The sequence below is a fragment of the Globicephala melas genome, chromosome 4 (genome assembly GCF_963455315.2).
Source record: "Globicephala melas chromosome 4, mGloMel1.2, whole genome shotgun sequence".
NCBI classification, from domain to species: domain Eukaryota; kingdom Metazoa; phylum Chordata; class Mammalia; order Artiodactyla; family Delphinidae; genus Globicephala; species Globicephala melas.
In genome coordinates, this window is record NC_083317.1 from 79,255,185 (window position 1) to 79,272,201 (window position 17,017).

The 17,017-nt window shown below is 45.3% G+C and overlaps 1 protein-coding gene, 1 non-coding gene and 1 pseudogene across 2 annotated transcripts in view; 2 read left to right on the top strand and 1 right to left on the bottom strand.

Moving 5' to 3' along the window:
- Window positions 1–17,017, bottom strand: part of LPP (LIM domain containing preferred translocation partner in lipoma) — a 681,585-nt gene that overhangs the window by 663,178 nt on the left and 1,390 nt on the right. The gene's annotated exons all lie outside the window — the stretch shown is intronic.
- Window positions 8,309–8,381, top strand: TRNAG-UCC (transfer RNA glycine (anticodon UCC)). The gene has a single exon. It is a non-coding gene; the product is annotated as a tRNA-Gly (tRNA).
- On the top strand, window positions 9,739–10,149 carry LOC115855558 (large ribosomal subunit protein eL28 pseudogene; annotated as a pseudogene).

A 17,017-nucleotide genomic window follows, 5' to 3' on the forward strand; every position in this document is an offset into this window, starting at 1 on the left:
TTGACAAATGTACCATGCTAATGTAAGATGTCAAACATGAGAGAAATTGAGTAAGGGGTGTATGGAAATTCTCTGTACAATCTTTACAACTATTCTGCAAACCTAAAACTATTCCAAAATGAAGTTTATTTAAAAAGACAAAAAAAAACAAAAGAACCCACAAAACCTCGTTCGTCTCTAATATCTTTTCCAAATCACAATTTGCTGACTTTATAAGGATAACACATAATAACAGCAGCCAATATTTAATGGATACTTGGCATGTGTCAGGCTCTGTTCTAAAGGTCTGACATAGCTCACTTGATCCTCACAACAAGGAGATAGGTAATTGTCTTATTCCCATTCTGTGGATAAGGCAACAAAATCCTAAAGAGACTGAGTAACAAGTCGAAGTAGTAATGGTAGAGCCAGGATGCAGCCTCGCTCCAAAGGCCATGCTCTTAAAGCACTACACAGATCAAAGCTTTCAAACGTTTCTGGATTTTTTTCAAGTAGGCCTATATAACTGGGAAAATCCAAAGAACTAATCACAAAGACCAAGAGGTGAGGGTTATGTTTAATACAAAGAAGAGGAAACCAAAGGATTCTCAAGGTAAATTCCTACCTTTGGAAAATCTTTCCTGGAGCAGAACCAAACCTCACTGCCATTACCAATGGCGGCTCCACATGTGAATGACATCTCTGGGCCTGTGCTGTGTCTTGTGCTCCCTGACACATCATTCTTGATGATTTGCACTACCAGCCCATGTTATGGCCTCTGGTGTGTCACTTGCCAGGCTTCCTGCTGACATTTTCATCCCTAAAGTGTCTGTCCAGGTAGATGGTGAAATGAAACATGCAGGCTGCCTTTTCTAGGTCTGCAAAACAAGCTTCAGCTTTCCAAGTGATTAGTTTTCCTAAGAGTCCATGCCGAGGACCTAAGAGTTCTAGAAAGCAAAAAACCTTCCTCTCCAATGTATAATGTTCCTCACTCACTATGGTTTCCATCAAGTGTCAACGAGACATCAGAAAGCTTCTCACTGCCACTGTGGGCTCCCTCTAGGCAAGACTGGTCTCATTCATTGAAGAATATCTGTTCAATAGAGAAACAGTTCTGAAGAACAGATAGTCTCCTGAAAAGATCTGCAGCTGGCCAGGACCGCCATTCCCCAATCTGCCCCACCATGGTAGTCATTTGTCTTTAGAAGGTTCCAGAGTGGACACCTTCCATGGGCAGAGCCAGAAGGAAAAAAGGAATCTAAGGGGGGGCTGGCTATCCAGTTGGGCAACAGGAGAGGAACATTTACAGCAGGGAGAGTGTTGGCAAAGAATAGGTAAGCTTGAGTGGCAGAGGAGAAGGAGGTATGACTAAAATATAACAGGCAATATAAGGAAAATGAATCCAGTTGGAGGCTGGGCATAGGAGAACCACACCTCCCATGTATGGACATAGAGCTCTGCCCATTGCCCATTTCCAGGCTCCAAAATATGTCTCATCAAACAGCCCAGACTGACTCCAGCAAATGTTGACTTAGCAAATGCTAACACTCAACATGTTTAGTTGAAAGGACCCTGAGAGCACACTGGGCCTACACCTAACATTTCACAGATGGATAAACTGAGGCTCAGACAGGGGAAAAACTCGTGCCCAGAAATAGAACCCAGATCTCCCCATTCCTTTGCCCGTGCTCCCTTCCGTACAGACATGGTTAACAAGGTGCGTACTGAAAGAACCCAAACTGAGGGCAAATCTCCCCTGCTACGGAGGACCAGATCTGTAGGTTATCCTCCACTTCATCCAGCATGTTCCATCTGCTGGTTGCTCCTGGACAGGAGAAAATTCGTAGCACTATTTCAAGTGAAGTAAATGACTTGTCAGGAAGAATATAAAGGGTAGCTTGCCTCAGATGGAGAGGATGATACAGATGGATAAGAATGAAAAATGCAGACACAGGTGACTCATCAGAACAAGGGACGCTAGGTTGGAAGGAAAGGTGGAGAGCGTGGGATGTGATGAGGCAAATGGAAACCGGACCTGCCAGACTGAAGCTGTCAATGAAGAAGCAGAGACGCCTCTTCACAAGGCAGAGGCTCTACCCCAGACGGTATCAGGATGGCTTACAGAAGGGATCCGTCCCGCAGATGGGAAGTCACTCAGTGAACAAGGCCTAAAGAGCAGACAGTTCTGCACCAAAATATCTGCCGCCTCTTACCTCTCCAGATTTAGGCTATAACAAAAATTGGTCTAAGTTGTATCCACGTGCTGGGGTGGCTCAACCAAATCAGCCATGTCAGAATTTCACAACTGTTCTGTTCCCGATGACTCTTCAGCAATCCTCCGGACCTCTCCACTTACACAAACTGTGTCTCTCTCGCAAGCCCAACTCTCCTCTATGAGGAAAGTTTGCTCTGATTTCACACCTTCAATCCCAGCCAAAAGTCCCTATGTCTGAAATCACCCACTTTTTTCTGCACACCTTTCATACAAATTAGAACTTCCAACCCTGTATGGGTTACCAGGGCGCATGCCTGAGTACCCCTGCTAGGCTGAGATGCTGAGAGACAGGATCCATGGCTCACAGTGGCTCTTCCCAAAGCACATTGATAGACTAAGACCAAGAAACGTCCTGGGGCGGGGTGAAAGCTGGTGATGCAGAGAGTCTAGGATCTAAAACTTTGAGAACAAACCTCTCGGGAAGTCACAATGCACATTAGTTTCCTAAAGATTCAGAAAAGTCCCACAGTAAAGATACCCATTTAATTCTGTTTAACCTGCCAAACTTTCTTGGCGACAAGACCTTTTCTCATAGAACAATAAGGGACCTCAGAGCTTCTACAGGAGCACCTTATCCAATATTTCCACTACTGCTCGTCTCATACTAGACTACATGTCTTCCTTAACAGCAAGGACCTTGGCTAAATCATCATGGTATCTCTGACACCCAGCAGAGTGCCTTACAAGATGTAGGCCAAAAAATATGTGTTCAATGAATGCCCTAAATCCAGTCCTCTCATTTCTAAGATGAGAAAATAAAACCAAGTATGTCAACATGACCTCCTCTGTATCTTCCTAAGTGTCCAAAAGAATGTCTTACACAGAGAATGCGTTCAACAATTCTTGAAGAATGGAATGCAGTGGAATGCAATGGAATGCAATGGAATGGAATGCAATGGAATGGAACAGAAAAATTTCTCAGCTGCGCCCCAAGCCAGAAGTTCCCATAACACAATAGACTCCTACCTCTTCTCCTCCTCCTTTACCCAAGTTGGGTGTCAAGCAGACGAAAATGAAGATGACAAATCAGAAGAGGAAAGCCATGGGAAAACCAAAGGCCCTTTGGGGTGAGAGGTGGGGAAATGGTGTTTGCAAACTGATGGGGATAAACAAGACCTGTCTGTATCTAATTTAGACTTCATAAGATAGTTTGCTGAATGTTAATTAATACTCAGTGCTTGTTACCAACTCTGGTGATTAACTTAATTTTGAATTAAATAAGCAATAAATGCTTAACTGAAGTTCTATTAAATTTTACCCAGCAAGTGAGGTATATGAGGCTCTTAATTGACTTTAAACAAGATAGTTATGGCAAGTTAGTTGAACTTTTATTACCTGAGATAACTGCCTTATTAAAACTAAATTGACTACTTTATTTGATAGAGAAATATGTCACCTTCTTCCCATTTACCAAAAACATGTCCAAAAAGGTTCATACAGTTGGTCTAAACGGCTTAGATGGGGTAATCTTGTTTTCTAGTCCTATTTTAATAATAAGTGTGCTGGGGACTTCCCTGGTGGTCCAGTGGTTAAGACTTCGCCTTCCAATGCAGGGGGTGCAGGTTCGATCCTTAGTCGGGGAGCTAAGATCCCACATGCCTCACGGCCAATAAACCAAAACAGAAGCAATATTGTAACAAATTCAATAAAGACTTTAAAAATGGTCCACATTGAAAAAAAATCTTTAAAAAACTAAATAATCATAAGTGTGCTCATTTAAAAATGAATGTAAATGTAAGAGGCAAAGAGCTCTAGGAAGGAGTTATATATGAGACTGAAGAACCGGGTGATCATATTTTCTAAATCAAAACTCAGGACTCTGCTTTCTCAACGTAGGCTACTGATACAAAACATACAATATCACAATTACTGTTCAAATAAATGGTTGGCTCTGCTACTGAACAAGCTGAATGACTTTGGTAATTAATCTCTTTTTTCTAGATCTCAGCCACCACACATATTACACGAGGAGGCTGGAGTGGAGATCGCTGACTTTACTCACTTATTTTTTTCTTTGTGGTATGCATAGCCCCTGGAAGAGTGCCTGGCACATAGCAGGTGCTCAATAAACATTGAGTGACTGAATGAATGAATATATAAACTAAAGTTTAGGCAACTCAAAACACTAAACATTTTTAGCCCTTTCATATGAACCTTCTCCAGCTCAGACCATTTTTAAATATTGCCATTTGAGAATTCACGCAAGGGGACACACAAACTCTAAACCACTTCTCAGGATATTTTTTCAGTAATTAAAGGAATGCAAATTGAAACAATAATGAAATATGATTTCCTACATATTAATTTAGCAGAGACAAATATAAAGTTATAAAATTAAATTCTAGGGAAGACATGGAGAAACCAGTAGATTCACCCACTGCTAATGACTCTGCAAATTAGTACAGTCTTTCTGGAGGCTGAATAGCAACCAGCATGAAAAGTAATAGAACTATTCAGTACTTTGTGCCTATAATTCTCCTTTGAAAGAACTTAAAACTTATTTAGCCAGCTGATAAACATGTATTTAAGGTCTACCTGCTATGGGTCATACTCTATGGGGAAATACAAAGGAAAGGATCTTGGCTGTCTTACCATCTGGTGGGTGACAAGAGAGAAAAGAGGGAAATGATAGCATTTTGCAGCAGATCACATGGCAGGCTTCAGTGCTTTCCTACCCTGACCACAGAATCCTTTCCACAATGACATTACATGGAAGGCACTATTATCCTCTTTCACAGACGAGCAGTTGGAGGTTCAGAGAGGCTAAGTAACCAGTATGATTATATAACTATCAAGATACAGTGCCGTGATTTGAACCCAAACCTGTCTGACTCTCCAGCCATACACGCATTTTCTCCTACATCCCTGAGGAGATAAGATACATAGTCACATAATCACAAAACACAAGGGACAAAATGGTAACCGATGTGCGGGAAAGTGGAAGTGCCAAAGAAATCACTGTCTTCAGGAAATAATTTAGAAGGAAGTAAAAGCTATTTATTTGTCCACTGATGTTTACAATGCATGTTTTAACATATTGAATTGTATTAAATGTCTTTAAAAACTAAAAACTATCCTAGTGTCCACACGGGTAAAGTCAGTTTCAACAAATCTTTAGTTATATAAAAGATAAATATAGGGCTTCCCTGGTGGCGCAGTGGTTAAGAATCCACCTGCCAATGTAGGGGACACGGGTTCGAGCCCTGGTCCGGCAAGCTCCCACATGCCGCGGAGCAACTTAAGCCCGCGCGCCGGACGACTACTGAAGCCTGCACGCCTAGAGCTCAAGCTCCGCAAGGAGAAGCCACCGCAATGAGAAGCCTGCGCACCGCAACGAAGAGTAGCCCCCGCTCGCCGCAACCAGAGAAAAGCCTAAGCGCAGCAACAAAGACCCAATACAGCCAAAAATAAATAAATAAATAAAATAAAATACATTTATAAAAAAGATAAAGACCAGGCCAAAAGAAGAAAGAGCTTTTCTTGTAATAATATTAAGTGGAAGGAAACATTGTACACAGACGGAGAAGTGGACGTGCCCTTTCGGGGGGCTTAAGATCAGGGTTATGGTCCCCTAAAAGATCAGAGAGAGGTATTCAGGTAAAAGAGTTTTGGTGGGAGCTTTTCTGGCGTGGTTTTTTTTTTTTTAATGAAGCTGAGTAAATGTATTCTAAATGAGTTCTTTCCATTGTCTTTTGATAACAGATTAATTAATGTTTAGAGGAGCTCAATTAGGTTTTTTTTATTACTAAAGATATTCTTAAAACTCAAGTTGTCATTTATTACTTCATTTATATTATTCATTCACATGTTCATTCAGCAAGCACTGATTAAATCCTTATCTTATATCAGGATCCACAATGGATTTAAGGTTATCAATAGGAATAAAGCTAGAGCCTGTCCTGGGGATCTGCGCAGGCTGGGAATAGGAGGAATCTAAAATTGTGCAAATAAAAACCTCAAGTTGAAGTCCTGGTTCAACATCCGGCTAGCTGGGGCCCTGAGCAAGTCATTTAATCTTTCTCAGCCTCACGTTCTTGATAGTAAAACTTGAACAATAATAATAACTGCTCACAGGACTATTGTGAGGATTTACCTGTAATTTGTAGGAAAACACATGATTAACTGTAAAGCACTATAAAAATGGCGACTGGTCGAAAGCATCATTAACTGTATGGTGGATTCCATTTTGATCAGGATCATGGAGGCTGGCCTAGGTGACAAAGGTCTCCCTGGTGAGTATTAACTTGCTGCTGCCCCCAAAATGGTTAGTCCCTCACGACGCTGCATGAACTATGGCCCACCATTCTCAGTGCCTAATCACCCATTTTTAATTCTCTCTGTCTTTTGTCCAATTTGGCTAAAATCGTCCTGAGGAACCAAATGGAGAGAGGAACCCCAGGTAAGACCGTTATAAGTATCTTCTCCAAGGAAGGAAGAAAGGGAAGGAGGGAAGGAGGTAGGAAGGAAGGAATTTTAAAAAAAAAAAGAATCAGGGTTAATAGACCTCAAAGATATTCTAGACCAAGTCTTCAACCACTGCCTGAGTTTTCACTGTAACATCCCAATCAGCCACTGCTTGAATATCTCCAGTGATCACAGATTCCGTAACTCTAGAAAGAGCCAATTTCATTCAGAGTTAAGAGATTCCATGGAACTCCTAAAAGATAAAAGGTGATGGAGATCTTCCTCTTGACAAACGGCTATCTCAGCAACTAGGTACCTGTTACCCTGGGCAGAGGATGGATCACCTGGGGGTTATGATGGAACCAGGGCTGTGGACTCTGTATGTGTTACCTGCTCAGGGCCTGGGTTTCCTCTTGTTTAAATGAGGAGATTGGGTGACCTCTATTCCACCTGTGAACTGTCCCTCAGAACCAATGCCTCAACCTCATTTCAGCTTCCATTTATCTGGTACCTGGACTACAGCAGCACATCTCACCATCTCCAGTACCAGGCCCCTCCAACCATCCGTAACCCATCACTTTTCTAAAGCACAGATCCAATCATCTCCCTTCCCTACGTGATGCGCCTTTCACAGCACAGTCTCAAGTCCTCAGTCAGCAATCTAGATCTTTGTCAATCCACATCCCAGCCCACCCCTGCACCCTCATTTCCATGGCCTCTCTACTCCACAGCCCATCCCCAATGACTCCAGTTTTCCAAGGTGCCATGCACTTTCTCACCTGTTCGTGTTATTTCCCTTGCTCAATGACCCCCCTCCTCCTCTAGCCCACTAGACAAATCCCCACTCATCCTTCAAGGCCCAATCAAATGATAGTCCTTTATCTGTGAAGTTTCCCCAGGGTCCCTAGAGTTAGTCATCATTCAATTAGAGTCACCAGATATTTTTTTCCACATACTTTTACATCCTCTCTTGATTATTTAAATGACCTCTGGAGGCAGGGATGGCACCGCATTCACGTTTCCATCCCCCAAGCCCAGACTAGAGTTTCACTCATTCATTCACAGGTACACCCAGCACCTGGTGTGGAATGAATGAACACACAAACACATCAGATCGATGGACAGATGTATCTGGAGGGTCCTGTCCAGCTGTCATTACTGGAACCCTCATAGTTTCCTATGAAGTGAAGCTGCTGCAGCCGAGAAGAGAAGTCCAGTTTGGAAACAACCAGACCACAGGAAAGCTGACCTGCCTTTCACCTCATTCTAAGAAAAGGTGCCGCTTACCCTCCAGGTCACTTCAGAATTTGCCTTTCCCATGAAGTCAGGGCACACCCTGCCCTCTGGGTAGCAACTCCCTCCTCCAGTTCCTGAAAATGATTCATTTTCATATCAAACAAGACAGAAGCTCTAGGTGCCAATTAAGTTTTTTTAATTTCTGGTTTTTTTTTTTTTTCTTCCTGGAAACTAAACAAGAACCATATTCGTTGGAAACTCATTAGAAGAATAAGTTACTCTGGTGACCTCTTGGCACAGAACTTGGTACCACATTAAGCTGCCACAGTTACAGTTAAAGATCTTTATTAAGATGGGCCATCGGCTAGAAAATAATAGATTTAAAAACCCAGCTAAATTACACACGTGAGGACTTCCCCGGTGGTCCAGTAGTTAGGACTCTGCGCTTCCACTGCAGAGGGCCCAGGTTCAATCCCTGGTCGGGGAACGAAGATCCCACGTGTGGTGTGGCCAGAAATAAATATATAAAATACACACATGGACAGAGGTTCAATCTTATTTCTTAACTATAAGTAGCCAGAGCAATTTAGCTGCCCCATCACATTCTGGACTAAGCCTTCCTGTCCTTCCATGTTTAATCCAAGGCCCAGCCCTTCCAATAAGCTTCCACACACGTTCCAGAGAACTCAATAAACCCTCCATCCGTACCACTCTCCTGGCGTTTTTTTTATATTCTAAACAGGTACTAACACATTTTTATCAACCTAATAAAGTCTAACTGCCTACAAGCTAGACATTCCCTTCAAACATCCTCAAACTTTACCTTTATAAAAGCAGTTCACTGAACAAACATTTCTTGAGCACCTAGCATCTCCTCTGACAAAAACAGTAGACATTTGTTGACGTTTGACTTTAGTCCTGGTCTTATACATATTACTTATACCAGCGGTCCCCAACCTTTTTGGCACCAGGGACTGGTTTCCTGGAAGACATTTTTTACACGGACCGGGGCGGGGGGGGCCGTGTTGGTTCAGGCGGTAAGGTGAGCGATGCGGGGCAGCAGATGAATCTTCACTCCCTGGCCCACCGCTCACCTCCCGCTGTGGACCCGGTTCCTAAGAGGCGGCTGACCAGTACCGGTCCATGGCCTGGGGATTGGGGACCCCTGACTTACACAACCTCACTCAGTACTAACAAGTAGGGTGACCTCCAATCAGAATACCTCTGAGAGTGGAAGGGGACGCTGTATATACTACACCAGAACACAGGCATAAACCAGGGCTGTCCTGGCAAAACCAGCAAGTATGGTCCCTCTACCTCTGCATCAAGTACTGTTGCTACAGCCATTTTTACAGACAAGGAAATCGACACTAACATTAAAGACAGGATTCCCTTAACGCCCAAAAAGCGGTCTCCTGAAAATGCCAAGGAATTCGCACTACACACGCCCACGGCCATCTTCTCCGAAGCTGCTGGTTGATGGCCTGAGTGACTAAGGAATGCCGACCACGGCTGCAGCGGAAAAAGTGCCCACTGTGGGCACTGTGGGGATGGAATGAGGCCAAAGCACCCTTCTTGAAGGACAATGAAACACCTCTGCCCTGTCCTGACCCTCTTGCTTACCTGCCCCGTGAAAGGTTCCCATACAAGTTTCTGAGGAAGGCCTGGAACCACCCCTCAGCACCAGCTTTCCATGGGAACTACTGGGGGCTTCGATGGGAGGCCGGGAAAGAAGCAAGGACTGCACTAGAAGCAGAGCGCAAACACAGCGCAAACCAAACCCCAGAGAGGCCCCGCCCCCCGCCTGCCTCTTTCCAGCCTCCGCAACCAGAGGAGCTGCCGCCATGTCCGCGCGCCTGCAATGGCTGGTCGTCCGGAACTGCTCCACCTTCTTGATCAAGAGGAACAAGGAGACGTACAGCACCAAACCCAGTAACCTAAAGGCCCGCAACTCCTTCCGCCACAACGGGCCCATTCACCGCAAGACTGTGGGTGTGCAGCCGGCGGATAGCAAAGGGGTCATGGTAGCGATGAAGCGGTGATGCGGCCCGCGAAAGCCGGCCACCTATGTGCGGACCACCATCAACAAGAACGCCCGGGCCACACGCAGCAGCATCCGGCACGTGATCCAAAAGAACAAGCACCGCACAGATTGGCGCCTGGCCGACCCCTGGAGAGCCAGCGCCATCCTGCGCTGCCAGAAGCCTGTGACGGTGAAGAGGAAGCAGACCTGCCCACCAAGAGCTCCTGGGTGACCCCCTTCCCCAAAGCAATAAAGATGTCAGCCGATTTTTCTCAAATAAAAATAAATTTAAAAAATTAAAAAACCAAGAGAGAGTTGGAGGATCACAACGGAGAAGAAGAAACACTGGACAGCCATTCACTGGTGACAAACCATCCCTCTGCATAGCCTGGAAATGCCTGTGAACGTCTGTGGTACTCGCCCCACTTCGCAAAGTGACTGTTGTCAACAGTGATGCCCTCATGAATAAGAAGTCTAAAAATGAGTAAGTAAGTACACCAGATCGGCCGTGACCACCTCAGGGAGCACCCTCCCTTAAGTCGCACGGCTAAGACTTGAACTTGGAGCTGCCTGGGTCTAAATCCCACAATCTCCTCTAGAAGGACAAGGTGCCATTCCTGTGGGCTAGACACCTTGCTGGGCACCAAGGATTAGCCCCGTGTACCCACTGCACGGCCACATTACACACTCTACGGCCATGTTTAAAGCACTGTCTGGTTCTCACAGATGCATAGGGATAGATCACATGATCTAAAATCGAAGGTGAGTGAGGCTCAGGAATGTTCTGGAACTTGCTTAAGATCACAGGGCTAATGTGTGACTCAAACACAGGTCTTTGTTTTCTTACACCAAAAACCAAGTTGGTGATGGTACTGCTGAAATGATAGCATCTGAAGCCCGTATCCTCAGGGCTCTGGGGTCTCCAACCAGATTCTCAGGTGCCTTCCAAAGTCACAGACGGGCAGCTAATGCTACCAATTACCACACCATGAAATAATAACAGTTTCTCACCTGTGTATAGGGCTTGCTAAAGACTTTCACATCAATTATCTCCTGCTCACCAGCAGAAGTGAAGGAAGGAACAAGACAGGAGCTTTAGAGCTGAGAGTCTGATTCTCACTGTACCACTTAAGCACCACAGGGGAAGTTCCTTCACCCCTGAACTTTTACAAGATTGATCCTGCCCACCCATCTCTTGGATGGCAATTGTGAGCTAAGTAATAAAAAACAACCGTAAAATGCATTCGCCACATAAAAAGTGCTACAAAGGCTACGAAACGCTAATGGGTTCTATGAGATGGGCTGTGATGGGCAGGTTTAAGATGGAAAGAAAAAACAGCAGGATCTACCCGGTAAGGGATCTAATGCTGGCAGCCTGAAAACTTGTAGGAAAGCAAAAATAAGTAAAAATAAAAGGGGAATGAGGGTGGGGGCCGCCACAGGCAAAGAACCTTAAAGTTATCGTGCAGAAGCTTGGTTCCGGCAAACAAGCGACAGGAATAAATAGCAGAAAAAGAAACCCCCAAAGCACTCTCAGACTGAAAATGAACCTTCTTAATCACTTTGTTTTCAAAGTGCAAAGAACAAGGTTCAAGCCCAGTAACAACGATCTCCAAGTTATAGTCCCTCCCAAATTCTCCCAAGCAAAGCCCCTGGGGGTGGGGTGGGGAAGGAATGTGTCCAGCCAGGCTCAGCAGAGAGAGAATGAAAAACACCCTTGAAACTGAGCAGGAAAGGGAGTAAGGGCCACACCCAACTCCAGCTCAGGGGACAAGGGTGTGACTGAGCACTTCCCTGGGGCCTCAGTTTCCTCACCAGCAAAAGGAGGAGTCAGGTCGCTCTGGCCACCAAGGCCCCAGCCCACAATTCTAAGGCATGAACTCGCTGCCAGCCTGTTGCTTCCACTGCCTACAAGCTTTGGTGCCGATAACATACTTTTTCCAGTCAAGGCTGATAAGCTGGCAAATAATTGGAAGGACAAGAATAGGAACTAAGCTGCCTGATAAGATTCTAACAGTAAACAACTTTTTCCCTCTCTACTCTGCTGACCTGATGCAGGCCGGTGTTTCCTGACCTGGAACATTGCAGCAGCCTCCTAAGCGGTGTCCCCGCCTCTGGCCCAGAACTGCTATCACTCTGCCACCAGAGTTCTCTGAAACACAGACCCAACGACACCCTCCTTTACTCAAAAAGTAACAAAAGCCCTCCTGTTCCCTACCCACCACCACCGCTGCCATCATTCTTAGCTCAAGCTGCCAGCCCTTTACCCTCTAATCCTCCCTGGCCAGTCCCATCTTTCTCAGTGATCTCCAAACACACCCCCCAAACACTCTTAGGCCTCAGGCCTGTGCCTGTATATCAAGGTCTCTCTGCCCAGAAAGCTCTGTCCACCATAATAACCCCTACTCACCCTTCAAAACCCAACCCAATGTCTTCTTCTCCATGAGCGTTTTTTCCTGTTCTTCCAGGTAGTCAGTCAGCCATTTCTCACGGCTCCCATTATTTCTTTGTTCATCACTCTAGTAGGGCCTTCCCATGTTCTATTTCAGTCTGTCTCCTAGGCTGGAATGAAGATCCTTGAAGACAGAGCCTTAGCTGTCTTTGTAAGATCAGTTTCCAGCATTTCTGTCTGGCATGGGGTAATCATTCAGGACCCGAATGATGTGCTGAACTGAACACAAGAGACAGAGATGCATGTGATCACACACATAAGTGGGGTATAAGGGGGCTAAGAGTCTGGGAATGGCTTCATGGCACTAGCTGGGTTGTCTGTATCAGTAAATGTTACTCATTCTAAATGAGTAAACAAGCAGTTACTAAACATCTTCAAGGTACCAGAGATGAGAGGTATTCAAAGAAGAGAAAGCCAAGGTCTTATTTACTTTGCTGGGTGCCATTCCTAGGATCTGTCTTCTCGCCCCTGAAAATATCTTACCTGTAAGTTATCAAAATGCAAATAACCCACCTCAGGTGGGTAGGTCACAGAAAGAACCTTAGTTGATCCCTCAGAGTCCTGAGCCTGAACGCCTTCTTGGAGGAAGAGGTCTGCGTGACCTAGGGAAGGCCGGGATCCAACAGGAGCTATCTGGCTCGACTCCGGAGAACATTGTCCCAGGAGCCATGGATCAAGGGCAATGACTGAGATCAAGACCTCCATCACTCCCCTACTTTGTTATCCTGTTTCCCCAACTGCCTCTCTATGGGGTACCTCAAATCCTTATTACTCCAAGAGACTGGGGAGAAGGCAATGTTGGGGGGAGGAAGCAGATGTTTGCTAGAGAAGCTCTGTCCTCTCCAGTTAGCTTTGCAGAGCGAAGACACCCAAAGGGTAGAGGGAATGGCAGCATCTCAAGAGAGACCGGGCTGAAGCAGCACCAGTATGGAAGTGAAAAGCCTGCTTGCCCAGGGAAACCCTGGATTATGGTCCTGCTGGGGCCCAAGGAATGGGTACTGAGTTAAATTCTGAGGAAGAACATTGAAAGACAGGGGTGACTTTGTGAAATAAAATTCATATTTCATGGCAAGGCAAGAAAACTTAAACATAAAAATGCTTCCCTGCCCTTTGGCCCCCTGTCTCCCCGCACTGCGCATCGAGTGTCTGCATTACGATTCGACCAGACCTCCCCCAGGGGCAGGCATACCTGCTCAACCATCAAGAGCAACACGCTCCTAGCATCAACCAGACAACGCCTTAATAACATTCCTTCTTGATGTTGCAGGGGTCACATGACCCACCAGGATGATGCTTAGATCTGCATTAAGTAAACTGTTGATAATATCAATACATCACGTGATGTACAGCCCTCTGTCTCAAAAAGCTTATATAACCATGCCTTGACTTCTAACAGGCGGAACAGTTCTCAGAGTGTTCTGAGATGCTCTTCCCGGGTTATAATGCTCAAATTTGGATCGAATAAAATTTTCCAGTTCTTTTTTAGATCGACTGATTAATTTTCATCGACAATTTCCACTTTTCCTTCTGTGGCAGAGAGAGAGCGGTGAAGATCACGGAAAGGTTCTAAACTCGCCATTTCACTTAGTAGTTGTGTAACCTTATTTAACCAAACTCATTTTCTCATCTGCAAAATGAGATTGATAATCATAAAACCTACTTTAATAAGTCAGTATGAGAATTACATAAGTACACGGTAAGTACTCAAATTTTTTAAATTATGTTATTATTATTACGAAAGAAGGATCAAAAGATAAACATTTTCTAGCCTCAATTTTGTGGTTTACCTGCTTCCAAGCATGAATCCCATTAACCCCCTGGCCACCCACCCACCCTATTTGTAGAAAGTCAGGAGAGGTGAGGTCCTCACCAATGCATCAGTGTCCTTCCCCATTTCTATGACTCGCATTAAGAAGGCACTGCCATTTTCTCCACACATCCAAGCCATCTAGAGCAGACTCCCACATCACGATTCCATTCCTTCTTCCCTTCCCCACCTCTGCTCCACACACACCTTCAAGCCCATGGATTTCCACCCAGATAAGCTTCCTGCATGCATCACAACTTTACCTCCCCTTTCCTCGCCTCGGTTTCTTCCAGCTGGGTGCTGCCTTCCAATGCCATTATCCAGGAAAAGTCCCCACCCAGCAATGCAGACGCTGAGCTAGGACTCCTAATTACTGCCCAGGGTCAAAGTCTCAGCTCCACTCAACCACTTACTAAATATGTTACTCTTCTTCCTGGGCTTAGCATCCCAATACCTAATCCCACAGATGCTTCCAGAGCCCTTGCCCAGCCTTGTTTTCGTGCAAATCTCTAGAGAAGCCTTTAATGGCCTCTGGAGCCCACAAGATAAATTTAAATCTACTTAGCAAAGAATGAAAGTCCTCCCTTTTCCCATTTCCCACCACCCTGTTCATGCTGGCCATGCAAAAACCAGCCTCAACCACCATGCTCCTTCCCTACATTTGTCTGCATATGCCTAACAGGTTCAGCCCTTACCTGTTGTTCTTCCACTTGGGCGATTCCTGTATAACCCTAAAGATTCTCGTCAGACACTGCTCCCTCTGGTAGCTTCCCTGAGGTGGAACGACATCAGTGCAGCAGAAACATAGCCCTCAAACAGCACCACACACACACACACACAGGTGCTCCCCAAGAACAGGGACCGTGTCCTCCTCATCTTTGCACTCCCAGGGATAGCCAGCTCCCGCTTCACAGAAGGGAGGCTCCAGAACCTGTGTGCTTCCTCCACTGCTCCTCTCGTTCTGTGTAGAAACAGCAGCGTGCTCCGTCCTCTGGTTTTATTATGTTACCCGGCATCTTCTATCTCGCTGCCCATTTTCCATTTAATGCAGCAAATCTCTGGGCTAAGGGATCCTCCCAGTCCTCATGAGTTACATTCTGCCCTTGGCCAAACCCCCCTCCCAAAAAAAAAAAACGCACCATCATTCCAGCATCTTCAGCCATAGTTCTGAAATCAAATTCAATTTGACCTTCCCTTTCCTAATTAACCCATGCTAGCTCCACAGCAGGGTAAAGTCAAATATTAACATCAAGAGGCAAAGTTCTAGGCTGTCATTTTGAGCACATTTCTAATTAGCTCTGTGACCCTGGGCAAGAGGTAAAGTCGAGATGACAGGATCACCAGGCCCAATTCTCAGGGGACTTTTGAGACTCAAATGGAATATCTGATGGAAAACTTTTATAAAGTGCAAAGCACCGTACATTCATAAAGGGTATGATCAACAAATTTTATCAACTCTTAACCCTCAAGGGTAAGACGTACCATTATCAACTTAGAACGAAGCGCTGCTCAACTATGACGCATCTGTGATCATAAGACAACCCAATTTCAGTGATATTAAAATGGGAAAAAGTGTACTTTTTATATGCCTCAATACATACAATGTACAATATATATGCCTCAATAAAATAAGGAACCTGCCGTAAAATACTCATCTTTGCCAATGGCACATAACAGACACTCAGTAATACACGTGGGGTAAATGAGCAACACCACACCGATAATATTCTTAGGCCAGATTATGGCCTCTCTCACTGGAATGGGCAGCAGAAGGCCTCCCAATGCCAGTTCCTCTCCTCTCACTCATGTCCCAGCCTGCTCAGAACCCTCAAATGATCAAGTCATATCCATGCCTGGCATTTTTAAGGACCTTCATAATGAAGCCTCCTTTCCCATCTCCCACTGCCTGGAACTGACTGTCCACTGGCATATGTCACTCGAAGAAGGGTCCTACTCAGTCTGTCCCAATCATAGTAACCAGCTCCACAGCTGTTTCTCCTCCTTCTGTCAATCCCCAAAGCCGGCTCTAGGCCTGCCCGCTGCTTACAAGGAGCATGACCCTGGGCAGCTGCCTGACCCAAAGGCCCCAGGCGTGCACCCCTACCATTCAGACAGCTAACCCCGGCTACCTATCTCGCATCTAGAGTCTACACTCTAGACTCTGTAGGCCTGGGTGTTGGTGTTGGGAGACTGCCTTGCAAAAATTAAATGCAAGATACACGTTCTTGCACCTAGAGACTGTCACACAGAGTGAAGTAAGTCAGAAAGAGAAAAACAAATACTGTATATTAACGCATATATGTGGAACCTAGAAAAATGGTACAGGTGAACCGGTTTGCAGGGCAGAAATTGAGACAGATGTAGAGAACAAACGTATGGACACCAAGGGGGGAAAGCCGCGGAGGGGTGGAGGTGGTGATGTGATGAATTGGGCAATTGGGATGGACATGTATACACTGATGTGTATAAAATGGATGACTAATAAGAACCTGCTGTATATTAAAAAAATAAAAATAAAGTGTATTCTTATACTGAGATAAAAAAAAAATACACATTCTTCCTTTTGACTGAGCCTGGTGCAGGCAGAGACCCTGAAAGGAAGAAGGCTGGTCATGGGGTACAGAGAACCCTACTGGAAGGTCTGGCCTCCCACCGGCTACCATCATTCACTGTAGGCTTTAGAACTGGCACCCATCCTCTCTGGGCTTTTATTTATGTTTCCCTATCCGTAAGGGCAGGGAGGGTGAGGATGCAGGGGAGAGGAGAGTGTTAGCTGCTTTCTCTCCTTCCACTTAAAGGCTTTCTTAAAATGCTCTTGTGCTGGGGGAGGAAAGCCATTGC